At 39.0% G+C, this 14,186-nt stretch overlaps 1 pseudogene; it reads right to left on the reverse strand.

The window, feature by feature from the left end:
• Window positions 1-1,721: 1,721 nt before the first annotated feature.
• On the reverse strand, window positions 1,722-7,614 carry LOC101531261 (large ribosomal subunit protein eL13-like; annotated as a pseudogene).
• Between the last annotated feature and the right edge of the window lie 6,572 nt (window positions 7,615-14,186).

A 14,186-nucleotide genomic window follows, 5' to 3' on the forward strand; every position in this document is an offset into this window, starting at 1 on the left:
AAAATCGAACCAGGTGTCAGTGGTCTTTCAAAATAAGTGCTGCTTATTACAAAGCATTTTATGATATTGTCAGTGACAGAAAAGGTTCACAAAAACAGGGCTTTGAGACACTGCGGAGTTAGTAGATTTGCTTAGATCCTGTCAGACCTCTGGACTCTTTTCACTTTTACCATGTTTGCTTAGTTAGGTCTGATGCTTCATGATAGCATTCGTGACCTTTGTGGAGATACCCATAAGGATTTGTGACTATTAAATCAGTTTATTCCAGCTCCATTGCTTTTAAATCAAGATACATATTAATTGTAGCACCAACTGTAATTTAGATGAATAATTAGAAATAGATTAATCTGCATTAATGGATCAATGAGTTACGAAATGTATTGTGTTTTTTATCTTTACACAAGATAACCTGTCCTTTGTCAGGCTCGCCTTGACCTCTAGCACACTTCAGCATATATCTAATCAATTTTGAATGGACACAGCAATGTATTTTGGAAACATTAGTTTTGTTATTTAAATAATTTTATATAAAGTCAATGAATTTATTTATTTTTTTTAAATTTATTTTATTTTTATTACAAAGTCAGATATACTGAGAGGAGGAGAGACAGAGAGGAAGTGGAGCTGCCGGGATTAGAACCAGCGGCCATATGGGATCAAGGCGAGGACCTTAGCCACTAGGCCACGCTGCCAAGCCCAAAGTCAATGAATTTAATGTATTTCAGAGGCACAGTGCTATTTCTCACCTTACCCTTCCTCTTGCCTGCATTCTCCCCTCACCCTCCTCCTTTCTTCTTATTTTTTTTAAATGGCATACTTTAAATTCACTTTGCATTCATGGACTTAACACTCCATTAAGTAAATAATTTGGAAAAATAGCAAGTAGAACACAAAAACACTACTGTTCCTCAAGTGTATTAACAAAGGCTGTTTACAAATAATTAAATCTCAAATCTCAATCTTACTTATTTAGATTACATTTTTTGTACTCTCTTTATTTGTAATCACATATAAGAGAAGCATATGATATTTATCTTTTGGGACTGGCTTATTTCACCAAGCATAACAGTTTCCAGATGCATCCATTTTGTTGCAAAAGACAGTATTTCATTCTGTGTGGGTTTTTTTTTTTTTTTTTTTTTGGCTCAGTAGCATTCCATTATGTACATATGCCACATTTTTTTTTAATCCATTTGTCTATTGAAGGACGTCTGGGTTGATTCCATATTTTAGCTATTGTGAATTGAGCTGCAATAATCATGTGTGTAAGAATAACTCTGTCATATGCTGAATTCATTTTCTTTGGGTACATTCCCAGGAGTGGGGTGGCTGAATGAAAAATTCTTTGTATAAAATCAGTAGCATACATTAGCACAATAATAGGATTTCAATACAATGTAAGAATACTCTCAGCAAGATTTAAAAACTTAAAGAAGACCATAAATCTGACAACAGTATATAATCCAGTAGCATAAAACAATGAATTCTGTAACTCCAATATTAACCATGAGCCTCATATTTAATTGGCAACACTCATCATTCTCAAATATATTTTCAGAGACGTCGTTTTTTGGAGAGTTTATAAGGCAGTGGCAGACTATTAGATATACATTTAGGTTACTTTAAGCAGAAACTTCTTGTGACTGATGAATCTGCTCATAACTTGGAGAATTTTTTTCCCTGGCCAGACTGAATTTATTACGCAAATCCCCAACAAGCCCTTAGTTTTCACTCTCCACAATCTTTTCTGCAGCTTCCTTGGCCCTCTTGGCCCGGATGCCAAACAGCCAGGCATTGGCGCGGGCCATGCGGGCACTGGTGAAATCTTAGAAGTTCTTCTCCACCTGGGTAGTGACCCTGGATTTCTCTTTCTTGTAGACGTTCTGGATGGGCGTTACTGGCCATTTGAGTTCTTCAGTGGAGCTATCGCCCTTGTTGGGGGCAGAGAGCTTGTGCAGGAAAGGGATAAGCTTGGAGCTACACTCCTTTGGGAGCTGCACGCTGACCTGCAGTGGACTTTTTTGCCGCCTCAGGTCCAGCTAGATGCTGATGGTCCGCGATACCTTCTTGTGGATGCCAGTCAACCTCAGCTGCTCCAGGCTGAAGCCGCGGCCAGCTCACATCTTCGTGTGGTACCTCACGGTCGGGCAGCGCACAATGGGCCAGAAGGGCCTGGCCGGAGGCCAGAGGCGGAGTACAATGCAGCCAGCTCTGGCCTGCTGTACCTTGCACCTGCAGCTCTTCAGCGCCAGCTAATTGAACCATGTGACCACTGTCCGTCCTTGTGGAAGTGCGTCTTCAGGATCATGCCATTCAGGCTGGGCACCGTGGCTGTTTGCTAGTTGGCGTGAGAAAAGAGGCAGAATGGCGAGAAATTCTTTATAGTTGAGCTGCTGGAGCAGGTGGAGCATTAATGTTTAGTTTTTAAAGCAACTCCCTGCTTGTGGCTTGGGAAAACGGCCGAGGATAGTCAAAGCCTTGGGACCATGCACCCGAGTGGGAGACCCAGAAGAGTCTCTGGGCTCCTGGCTTGGGATAAGGGAAGCCCTGGTTGTTGTAGTCGTTTGGGGAGTGAATCAACAGATGGAATATCTTCCTCTTTGTCTCTCCTCCTCTCTGTATATCTGCATTTCCAATATAAATAAATATCTTTTTAAAAAAATGCAATACACAGTATAAGTGAGTGATATGAAGAAAGAAAGAAATGGCTGTTTGCTAAGCATATAATGTGCTGGAATTTTTGCCAAACAACACCCCAAAGTGGTTCGAGGCTGGGTTCTGCTTTTACATTATAGGAGCTTGGTTTCAGAAGGAAAGAATAGAGAATGTATACTTTTTTTAAAGATTTATTTTTGTTGGATAGTTAGATATACAGAGAGGAGAGACAGAGAGGAAGCGGCCACAATGGCTGGAGCTGAGCCAATCTGAAACCAGGAGTCCAGAGCCTCTTTGGGTCTCCCACACGGGTGCAGGGTCACAGGGCTTCGAGCCATCCTTGACTGCTTTCTCAGGCCGCAAGCAGGGAGCTGGATGGGAAGCAGGGTTGCCGAGACATGAACTGGAGTTCAAATGGGATCCTGGTGCGAGTGAGGTGAAGACTTTAGCCACTAGGCTACTGCGCCGGGCCTGAGAATGTATACTTTCAATGCTTGAAACTATGCCATAATACTTGAAATACTGATTAGATTCCCTCATTATCAAATTAATCTACTTCATTCAGCCTCAGTGATTGCAGGTATTTGAGCAGTAAGTTGGTGATATCCACTAGACTTCAAATAGGCATTGTTAGCTATTATATATTCTGTGTACTGCAGTTGAAAAGAGCATAATCCTGGATAGGTAAAATCAGTATCATTAAAATGTCTATATTGCCTTTGGCAATATAGACATTCAACGCAATTCCAATCAAATTGCCAAAAACATTCTTCACGGAACTGGAAACAATGATCCAGAGGTTCATCTGGAAACACAAAAAACCACGAGTAGCCAGAACCATCCTGAAGAACAGGAAGTTAGCAGGGGGAATCACAGTTCCAGACCTCTGGACATACTATAGGGCAGTGGTTATCAAAACAGCCTGGTACTGGCACAAAGATAGAGAGGAAGATCAATGGAGCAGAATAGAAACACCAGACGGGAACCCACACAGATACAGCCAAATAATCTTTGACAAAAGGACAAACGATAATCCTGGCAAATGGGAAGGTATGTTCAATAAATGCTGTTGGGACAACTGGTTGATAGCCTGTAGAAACAAAAAGATAGACCCACATCTCTCACCATACACCAAGATCAAATCTAAATGGATAAAAGATCTAAACCTACATCCAGAAACCTTTAAAGTTTTGGAAGAAAATGTTGGAAATACTCTGCAAGATCTAGGGGTAGGTCCCTACTTCCTAAAAAGGACTCCAAAAGCAATAGAAATCAAGACCAGAATAAACAAATGGGACCTCATCAAACTAAGAAGCTTCTGTACAGCAAAGGAAACAATCAACAAAGTAAAAAGGCAACCCACAGAATGGGAGAAGATCTTTGGGCACGACATAGGCGATAGAGGGCTAATCTCCAGATTATACAAAGAACTACAAAACAGCCAAAACACCAAAACAAACAAGCCACTCAAGAAATGGGTACGAGAAATGGGCAGATGTTTCACAAAGGAACAAACCCAAATGGCAAACAAACATATGAAAAAATGCTCAAGTTCCCTGGCAATAAGGGAAATCCGAATTAAAACATCAGTGAGGTACCACCTAACGCCAGTAAGACTGGCCCACATGAATCAAAGCACCAGTCAAAGCACAATCAGTAATTGCAAAAACATGGAAGCAGCCAAAATGCCCATCAGCAGAGGATTGGATAAGAAAGCTATACTCAGCTATTAAAAAAAACAAAATGCGGTTCTTTGTGGCCAAATGGGCCAAACTGGAAACCGTAATGCTAAGGGAAATGAACCAATCCCAAAAGGTTAAATACCACATGTTTGTCTTAATTTAAGATGATATGATGTTATCTATGACATGTTATGTTATGTATGTTATATGTTGTGTATAAACTAAAATTGAAATGTCAAAAAAAAAGGAGCATAAAACAGGAGTTCTATAGTGATTGCAGAGTTGAAAAAATAAAACCTCGGCCTAAGGTTTGACTCTTGCATAGTTGTTTGCTTCCTAGAATGCAGTTTCCCTTGTTTCCACCTTGTTAAGTCCTCTCAACTTCACGAGTTCAACTAAAATACCACTTCTCCAGAGAGAATTTCATTGACCGCTGGATCAAACGAGATTCCTTTTGCTGTGCAATCCTTTGATTGCCTTGTATTTTCCTATTCACAGTATTATTTCCCTAGTCACAATTATTTCCAGGAAGACACATAAGCCTACATTTCTGTTACATGCTACCTATCATGCAGGTGCTAATAAATATTCGTTTAGAAATTTTTGGATTTAGCAAGAGGCTGCTAATGGAGAACATAATACGTTTTTTCTTGTATAAACAGTTATTGGCAGAATTTTAGTGAAACTAATGGGAAAAAACAGATTTGAAATAAAGCATAAATAAATGATGAATCTTAATATAAGAAATTCTACCTGATAAAACAATGACAATTCTGTCTAAATTATCTTCATTAATTAGAAGAGGGAAGAAGTTTCTGAAAAATTTATGAAAACAGAAATCTCTGTTAGTACAAATGGCTTACTTATTCTTACTATCTTCACCTTGCTGTGTTCACCTCCCTTAGTGTATTTCACTTGGTGATACCCTATAAACATAAGTATTTAAGAACATGTTTATTATTAAAGTGAGATAGGTTTGATTTGAAGGCTGAAGAAATTTTTAAATATGATCAAGACTTATGGAGCACTGTATAATTTATCTCTTTGTAGAACTTTTGGCTCATGTTATGAATAGGAACCCTGCTAGAGGAGTGTTAACTAAATAGTCTGTACTATTTTGTCTGATATCTCTAGTTAAGCTATATCATCATTATAACAGATGTGCTGTTAATCTCTTAGGCAAACATAAAATTAATAAAATACATCACAACCTTTTAGAAGTTTTCATATTTCACTTCATATGTATGTATCAAACTTCATTGAAAAATTATATTCTGTACACATATACATATATGTCCCATAAAAATATACAAGTATAAAAAATCAATATGAATGCATACCTGTGTGTAATTTTAACCTACAAAAGGTCAATTCACAAAAGAATAATAACAATATGTCACATAGCTAAAGGTCGCTTACAAACTATCCTACACAATGTGAGATATAATTGGAAACCAGATAGTAAAAATGAATTCTTTCAGAAACAAAAATAGATGTTCCCAAACTCATACCCTTAATCTTAGAAGAAAATCCATCATGCCCTCTCACAAAATCAATTCTTTTCTTCTTTCAGGCACACTTCTTATATTTTACAAACCAGAAAATTTGGATTCCCAAGCTCATTTCAAATTAGAATTACCTAATCAGAATTTAATTGAAGATCCACTAATGGGAAGACCATAAAGAGAAATAGGAATATTTAACAGAAAGAAAGCACAGAGAATTAAAAATGAATGCCTCAAAGTATATATAGCAGCCTGTAGTTATTATTATTGTTCTTTCTTTATTTTAGATTTTAGGCCTCTTGACAAGAGGCCTTACATGATGACCAAGCTACCATGAACTTCCTGGGGCCTTTTGCAAGCTGGGCTGTATTTCCAGTTTATGATTCACATAGGACATTTGCTATCGGTGTCCTCACACCAGGGACTTTATACCTCATTTATCATTCCTCTTCTTTTATTCTTTATCTGTTATGTTCATTGTCATACCACACAGTTTTATAATTTCCTGGAGAGAGGTGTAAAACTTGTGTAAGTGGAAGCTCCAAAAGATTTCTCTGAAGTGAAGGTCATGGGTAAAAGATTACTAAGAAGAATGACAGATGAGATAAACTTGGGATGAAGGCTAGATTGAGTCACTGACAATAAGATGGAAATTTTCACATTTTGTTTAAACTGGTATAATTGAACCTGTACATTTTTCTCTCCTTTGAATTTTTATTTGAGCTGGGGAATCTGAAAGGGGACTCTCAAATAGAAACTCAAAACAATAAGCCTATTTTAATTAGAATAATGTTTTGTAGCACAATTGGTATGTAGAGATTAATAATTCAATCAGATTATTTTGTTTTCACTCATTTAAAGTGTGTAATTCAATATAGAGCTGTACAACCATTGCAATCAATTTTAGAACATTTTCTGTTTTTTAATTTAGTTTTATTTTATTTTTAATATTGTTTATATGGCTGAGAGGGATGTATTGCCTATTTGGGTCTCTGATTAGGATGGGGAGGATTGAAGTATGGAGGGAGGTGGATGGGCCTTATGTTTAAATTTGCCTTTCTCCTTTGTCTGGAAGCCAGGTGTCAGGGAGGTGCCTACTTCTTTCTGTCAAACTACATCAGCCCCCAGGCGATGGAGGACAGTCATTTGATGATCCCCTAGAGATCCTGAGCCTGGTCTGAAGGTGTTACTTGAGTGGTTTTGATAGTTTTGAGACATCATGGGTTTTGTTACACCAGGATTGAGTAAATCTTTCCAAGATCTATTGGCTGACCAAGCCTGACCTTAGTGCATTCCCAGGCCCAGGAATATTTTATGAAGCTTGGCCAGGAGAGTAGTGCAACAAGTCCCCTGCTGGCCTAAATAAGCTGACTATCATGTTCCCCTTATGCATTTGGACCTGCTGTCCATTGCACAGCCATCAATAACTAAGGAGTAGGCCCAGTCCTGATCTATGCACTCCAAGGTTGGACCACATATTTTTTTGATTTTCCCTGTGGCTGGGGATTGAGTCCAGTGATCTAGTTTGGAAGTCCTCTAAGAAATCTTGCCTGAGGTGACCTCAGCTAGTATAGGGTCATATTTGATCCATTACCTGTATCAGCCAATGCACATTAAAGTGGATGCAGTTGCCTGGTCAATTCCATACCCAGCCATATCTGTCATGTGAACTGATATGTACTGTGGCCTAGCACAGTGCAGTCTGCCACAGGCTCAGTCTTCTCACATACCAATGGTGCTGTGGCCTGGTTGTCAGGGCCATTCTCAATCATCCTTGTGAGACCTACCCTCAGCTCCAGTTTTCACATGTGCCAGCTTGTGCTGCAGCCTAGCCAGATCTGGACTGTTCCACATCCCATCTGGTTCTCATGTACACTCATGCGTGCTGCAGCTTGGCTCAGCCCCACTTGCCCATGGACCCAGCTCATATGTATGCTGATGGGTGCTGCTGCCTTGACCGGCTTGGCCTTGGCTCTCATGAGCACCTACCAGAGCTGCAACCCAGCCTCGACTTCCATGTCAGGTGAATTCCGTGGTACAACTTGGCTCAACCTGTCACCACTCCCAGCTCTCTGTGCAAGCCCACAAGTCACCAAGAGAATGTGCCCCCAGATCTGGTTAACTCCCATTCTGCAGGCTAGACTGACTTTGCCCACCCCTGATCCAACACTCGAGGGCAAGTACTGTGGCCTAACCCAGCAAGGCATGTCCCCAGCTTTTGCATGCACTAGTGGGCAGTGGGTGATGCTGTTTAGCCAAGCTCAGATCTCCCACAAGGGTGGGTGACTTGGCTTAACCTAGACATGCCCTCCTGGTTCCCCTGCCCTAAACCACTCCATCTCAATAACCTTACCTACATGCAAGTGCAGTGGCTGGCTCGATGGAAGACCCTAGAAGTCATTCTTCCCCTGTCAAACATGCCTTCGGCATCTCCCACTCCAATGCATCACCAGACTCCTTCCCTGGGCTATCTATAGCCCCCTCAACCGGCAGCCCAACTGCCTTGGGACCAGGATGGAATGTCCCAGCCAGGCATTCCCCACCATCCTTACTTATCTTAAACAAAACAAAACAAAACAAAGCAAAAAACAAAAAAGAATAAAAACAGCTAACCATTCTGTCACACTGGCATTGTTGACACAAATTTGCCATTAACTAGTCCAGAGTGCTCACTATATATTGGCTGCTTTTCTCCCAGCGTTTTAACACTTACCTAGATATAAGTTAACATACAGGCAATTGCCTAAAGCTAGGGGAATCAGATTATTTTTATAGATTTTATTTATTTGAAAGGCAGAATTATATATTAGAAGGGGGAGAGAGAGAGATCTTGCATCCATTGTTTCAATCCCCAAATGACCACAAAGGCCAGAGCTGGACCAGATCAAATCCAGTAGCCTGGAATTGTATACAAGTCTCCTATGTACATGCGGTGGCCCAGGCACTTAGGCCGTCTTCGACTGTTGTCTCAGGTGCATTAACAGGGAGTTGGATTGGGAATGGAGCAACCAGGACTTGGGCAGGGATCCATATGGAGTGCTAGCATTGCAGGAAGCAGCTTTATTTGCTGAATTACAATGACAACCATGAAATCAGATTGTTTCATGATACTTAAAAGATGTGATGTAAATGATACATTCTTCAAAGTAATAGGATTGTTCCATTGTTTCTATCAAAAATGTATTACAAATTCATTCCTTTTATATCTTCAAGGGCCTTCTGCATGCTATGGAAAGAGTGATCAGAAGGCAATTCAGCACCAAGTTGCGTAATACAGGGTACCGGATTTTTAAAAAAAAAAAAAAAAAAAAAAAAAAAAAACCAGTGTAAAGGGCTTTGTCAGAACATCTGATGTATCACAATTTGGAAGATATTTTGTACTTTCCTCAGAGAGTCACAGTGTCCTGGGATAATCTTAAAGTGTTGTTAAAGTCCAGTGTTGTTAGACTTGGGGTGGTGACATTACTGAAATGAATGAATGCTGTGGCTAGCCATGGATTTAGACTTATGAGAGTCATGAACAGCTCTGAATGAAAAACTTTCCCCAAATATCAACAGCCCTTGCCATTTACCAGAATTTTCCTGACTCTGAGAGATAGGAGAAAGAGTTGGCTATCATTCATCTTAGTATTGGGACATCAATAGACTCTGAAATTTCTGCAAAAAACATTTGATGTATAGCTCTGTGATTAAAGAGGCAATGCATTTTGATGTAGGGACCTATTTGTTCAACAGCACTTAATCTGAGTCTCCACAGGAGGAGGCAAACAGTCATGTTCTCAAGATTTCAAGGAACGAGCTTTCTCAAAGACTCTGAAAGTAGAGTAAGAATCAAATTATGGGACTACTATTATGACACAGCTGGCTAAGCCACTGCCTACACACCAGTATCCACACTGGAGCATCAGCTCAGATCCCAACTATTCTTCATAAAAATCTAGCTCCTTGCTTAATATTTCTGGGGAAGCAGTGGAAGATATGTGGATCCATGCCAGCTACATGGAGACCCAATGTTTCAGGCTTCTGGCTTCCACTTGGCCTAGGCCCAGCTATTGCAATAATTGAGTAATGAATAGCAGATGGAATGCCTCACTCTGCTTGCTCTCTCTCTTTTCCCCCTCTCTCAAACCAATAAAATCAATCTTTAAAAAGTATCCAAAGTATTGTGGGAACAATACATTGAACAGAATGCTCAGAAGTAAATCAAACTATACTCATTCACCTAATTTACTGTAGAGGTGCCAAGAGCACACAGTTGAAAAGGATAGGATCTACAATAAATGGTGCTGAGAAAAAAGTGGAAAACTATATGCAAAAGAATGAAATGAAAATACCCTAATTTTGCATCACGCAAAAAATCAATTTAAAATCAATTATAAAAGAAAACATAAGAGAAAAATAATTTTAACATTGACTTTAGCAATAAGATTTTGGATATCAAAAGCCAAAAAGCAAAAATGGAAAAGGGTCAGTCCTGTGAACTAAAGAGATTTTGCATAGCAAGGAAACAATCAACAAAATGAAACACAACCTACAAAATCAGAGAGGGAGAGAGACCTACATTTTCTTTTTTCTTTTTTTTTAAAGATTTATTTATTATTTTTTTATTACAAAGTCAGATATACAGAGAGGAGGAGAGACAGAGAGGAAGATCTTCTGTCCGATGATTCACTCCCCAAGTGAGCGCAACGGCTGGTTCTGCGCCGATCCAAAGCTGGGAACCTGGAACTTCTTCCAGGTCTCCCACACGGGTGCAGAATCCCAGGCCACAAGCAGGGAGCTGGATGGGAAGTGGAGCTGCTGGGATTAGAACCGGCGTCCATATGGGATCCCAGCGCGTTCAAGGTGAGGACTTCAGCCGCTAGGCCACACCGCCGGGCCCGAGAGACCTACATTTTCACTCTCCAAATGACCACAATGGCTGTAACTGGACCAAATCAAATACAGGAACCTGTCACTCCATACAGGTCTCCTGCATGGGTGGAAAGACCCAAGTACTTGGGCCATCTTCCACTGTTCGATTAGGCACATTAGAAGTAGCTAGATTGAAAGAGGTATAATCAGGATTGGAACTGAAATTCAGATGGGATATGACAGGTTTGCATACCGTAGCTCAACCCAATATGCCGCAGGACAGGTCTCATAAGAAAAAATTTTAAAGTCATGTAACATATATACTAAAAGATTAATCTAAAACATATAAAGAACTTATACACCTTTATAGCTAAAGATCAAAGAAAGGCAATTAACTCAATTGAAAAAATGGACAAAATACCTAGTAGACATTTTCCCAAAGGAAATAAGCAGATGGCTAACAGGTACATGAAAAGATGCTCCGTGCCACTAACCATGAGGGAAATGCAAATCCAAAGTATAAAGAGATATCAGTGCACATTTTAGGATGGCTGTTGTCTAAAGGACAAGAAGTAATACATATCAGAGAGAATGTAGACAAAAGGGTACGCGTATCCACTGATGTTGGGGGTAGCCATTGGAAAGTCAGTATACTTAGTATGTAAAGCATTATGAGAAGGTTTCCCAAAAACCTGTAAATACAACTATATTGTCATCCAGCAATGACTTTTCTCGTTACATAGTTAAGAAAATGCAACCCGTACATTAGAGAATGCCTGCATTCCTATGTTCATGGAAGCTTTATTGTCAACAATATGAAGAACAAGTGGAAGCAATCCAAATGTCTACCAAGGAATTCATGCATAAAGGAACAGTGCTAAAGATATATACTTTATCCTTAGGAAAAGGAGGTTCTGCTACATAATCTAGAAAGAGACAGTAGCATTGATTACCAGATTCTGGATGCTAGCAGAAAATAGGGCCAGATTTGTCAAGTACACAAAACTACAGTTATGTAGAATGATTAAGCCTACAGATCTAATGCATAGCATGGTGCCTGTAGCTAGTAACACTATATTGCACTATCTTCCCAGGTGCTTTAACAGGGAGCTGAATGAGAAGCAAAGCAGCAGGGACAGAAACTAGTGCTCTAATACTAGATACCAACGTCACAGACAGTGACTTAATAGTTAGGCCATGGGACCAACCCCCAACCGACTGAATTTCAACAGTGATTTCAAGTTTGACAAAATTGGGAATGTTTTTCTTACTTAGTCCAGGTATCACACAGAGCCTTTAACCCTTTAAGAAAGTTCCCTAAGAATATCCTTTCTAGAACAGTATAGAATCACAACAGTTCATTTTCAGCAACTTCAGTTGTCTGCTTTCTTAAATGGGAATGCCCGTATAATTTTACATCCTACTTTAACATTGTATGTGCTAAAATAACCTGTGGAGATTTAGCTCAAATCATCCTCCTAAATGTTTATCTTAATATACCTATTTTCTGTGCCAAGTAATTGTTATCCATAAATTATATAAACATAAATACATATGTATGTAAATATGAGTTGTCAGGTGCAAATGCGTAAAAAATCTGTAGTATAAATATATATAATGACAACTATGATTGAAAATATGTTATTTACTTTTTTACAGGTAAAATTTACAAAAATATGTTTCCCTTTTATATTCTGTCTTATTATCATGTCTTTGCTGGTGATTGCTGTGTGTCTGTTTTTTGAAAAATATAAGTAGACATATTAAAGCTATTACCCTTACATATTCTGTATTTACCAAGTCCAAACGTGTTGAAAGTTTCAACTCTGTTAAATACTTGTGAGCTTCAGGGCTTAGTATTGTGAATCAATAAATGCCAGCTTTAAGATTTCTCGTTACAGAAAATATAATTGAATTCCTTATACTGTGGGGACATGAATGTTGTTAGAAATGCTTTAACAGTCTCTTCATGCCAACAGATCTTAAGTTGCCAATTCCATTCTTATACAGTCTGTTGCTCTCAAAGACTTTACCTTTGATTTCTCTTTTCATGCTGTAGCTTCTTACGCATTTGGTGTATACATGTCCTGCTGAGGAAATATAATTTAATACTCAGAAGGCGAAATTGGAGCTTAAGGTCATGGCACTTTGTGTCTAGAGTCTCAAATACTGTTTTTCAGACATGTTATTCTTACCTCTGGAGTAAGTTCCTATATTATATCATTTTCATCTCACATAAAATATATTACTTTTATAGTGAAGCAACAAATTGCAAAATTAAAGGAAAGAACTGTTAGACCTTGAAATGAGGCTGATATTTTGCTTACTAGTGAATTATCAGTTAGCAGTTTGTAAAGGTAAACAGTTCAGACTCACCTGGAGAGCTTGATAGATTAAATTATTGTAGCAAACGCTTAGAAGAGTCAGTGGATTTGGAGTGCTAGTCAAACCTCCAGGTGATATCGTTGGTGTGGCTCTTTGGAGAATGCATTGACTAATGTGGTTCTAATGGGGTAAATGCTGTTTTCGAAGTCCTGAGTTTTCCATTCAGGTACCTCACTGTTCATTTCATAACAAAGAGAATAACAATTACTGGAAAAAAGAAAACATTTTTTAAAAGATTCACTTATTTATTTATTTTTGTTGGAAAGGCAGATTTACAGAGAGAAGGAGGAAAGACAGAGAGGAAGATCTTCCATCTACTAGTTCACTCCCCAAATGACCACAATGGCCAGAGCTGAGCTAATCCGAAACCAGGAGCCAGAAGCTTCTTCTGGGTTACCTGTGAGGGTACAGGGTCCCAAGGCTTTGGGCCATCCTCAACTGCTTTCCCAGGTCACAAGCAGGAAGCTGGAGGGGAAGTGGAGCAGCCAAGATACCAACCAGAACTCATACAGGATCCCAGCGCATGCAAGGTGAGGACTTTAGCCACTAAGCTACTGCTCCAGGCCCAAAAGAAAACATTTTATGTAAAACTTTAATATGTACAAAATTACATTTTCTCATTGTCTTCACTTTAAAGTAGAATACAGAAGGATGGGATGAATCAGGCTAGAAGAGAATAAATCAAATGGAAAAAGTTGAACATGATATGATAAATCAAAACCATGAAGATTCTTTGATTTTATACTATTGTACTTCACCCAGTCTTTCAAAATACAACTGAGATATTGGACTAACAAGGATAAACAGTGAAATCCTTTGGTCAATTTGAGATTCTGAAAGCAAATACAACTTTTTAAATTCTTACTTTCTCTCAAATTTAACTGATATAAGCCATCATACTGTGCACAAGTTAATTGAAACTGTTTACTCCACCTTAAATAAGACTAAATTATCCTATATTAAAGGATGAGAAACATCATTAAAATGTAAGAGAGCAATTTAGATTTACTGCGAAAACTTAAATATTATATGTGTTGGCCCAGTGAGGTGGCCTAGAGGCTAAAAGTCCTCACCGTGTACATGCCAGGTTCCCAAATGGGCACTG

Source organism: Ochotona princeps, chromosome X (assembly GCF_030435755.1).
Source record: "Ochotona princeps isolate mOchPri1 chromosome X, mOchPri1.hap1, whole genome shotgun sequence".
Classification (NCBI taxonomy): Eukaryota; Metazoa; Chordata; class Mammalia; order Lagomorpha; family Ochotonidae; genus Ochotona; species Ochotona princeps.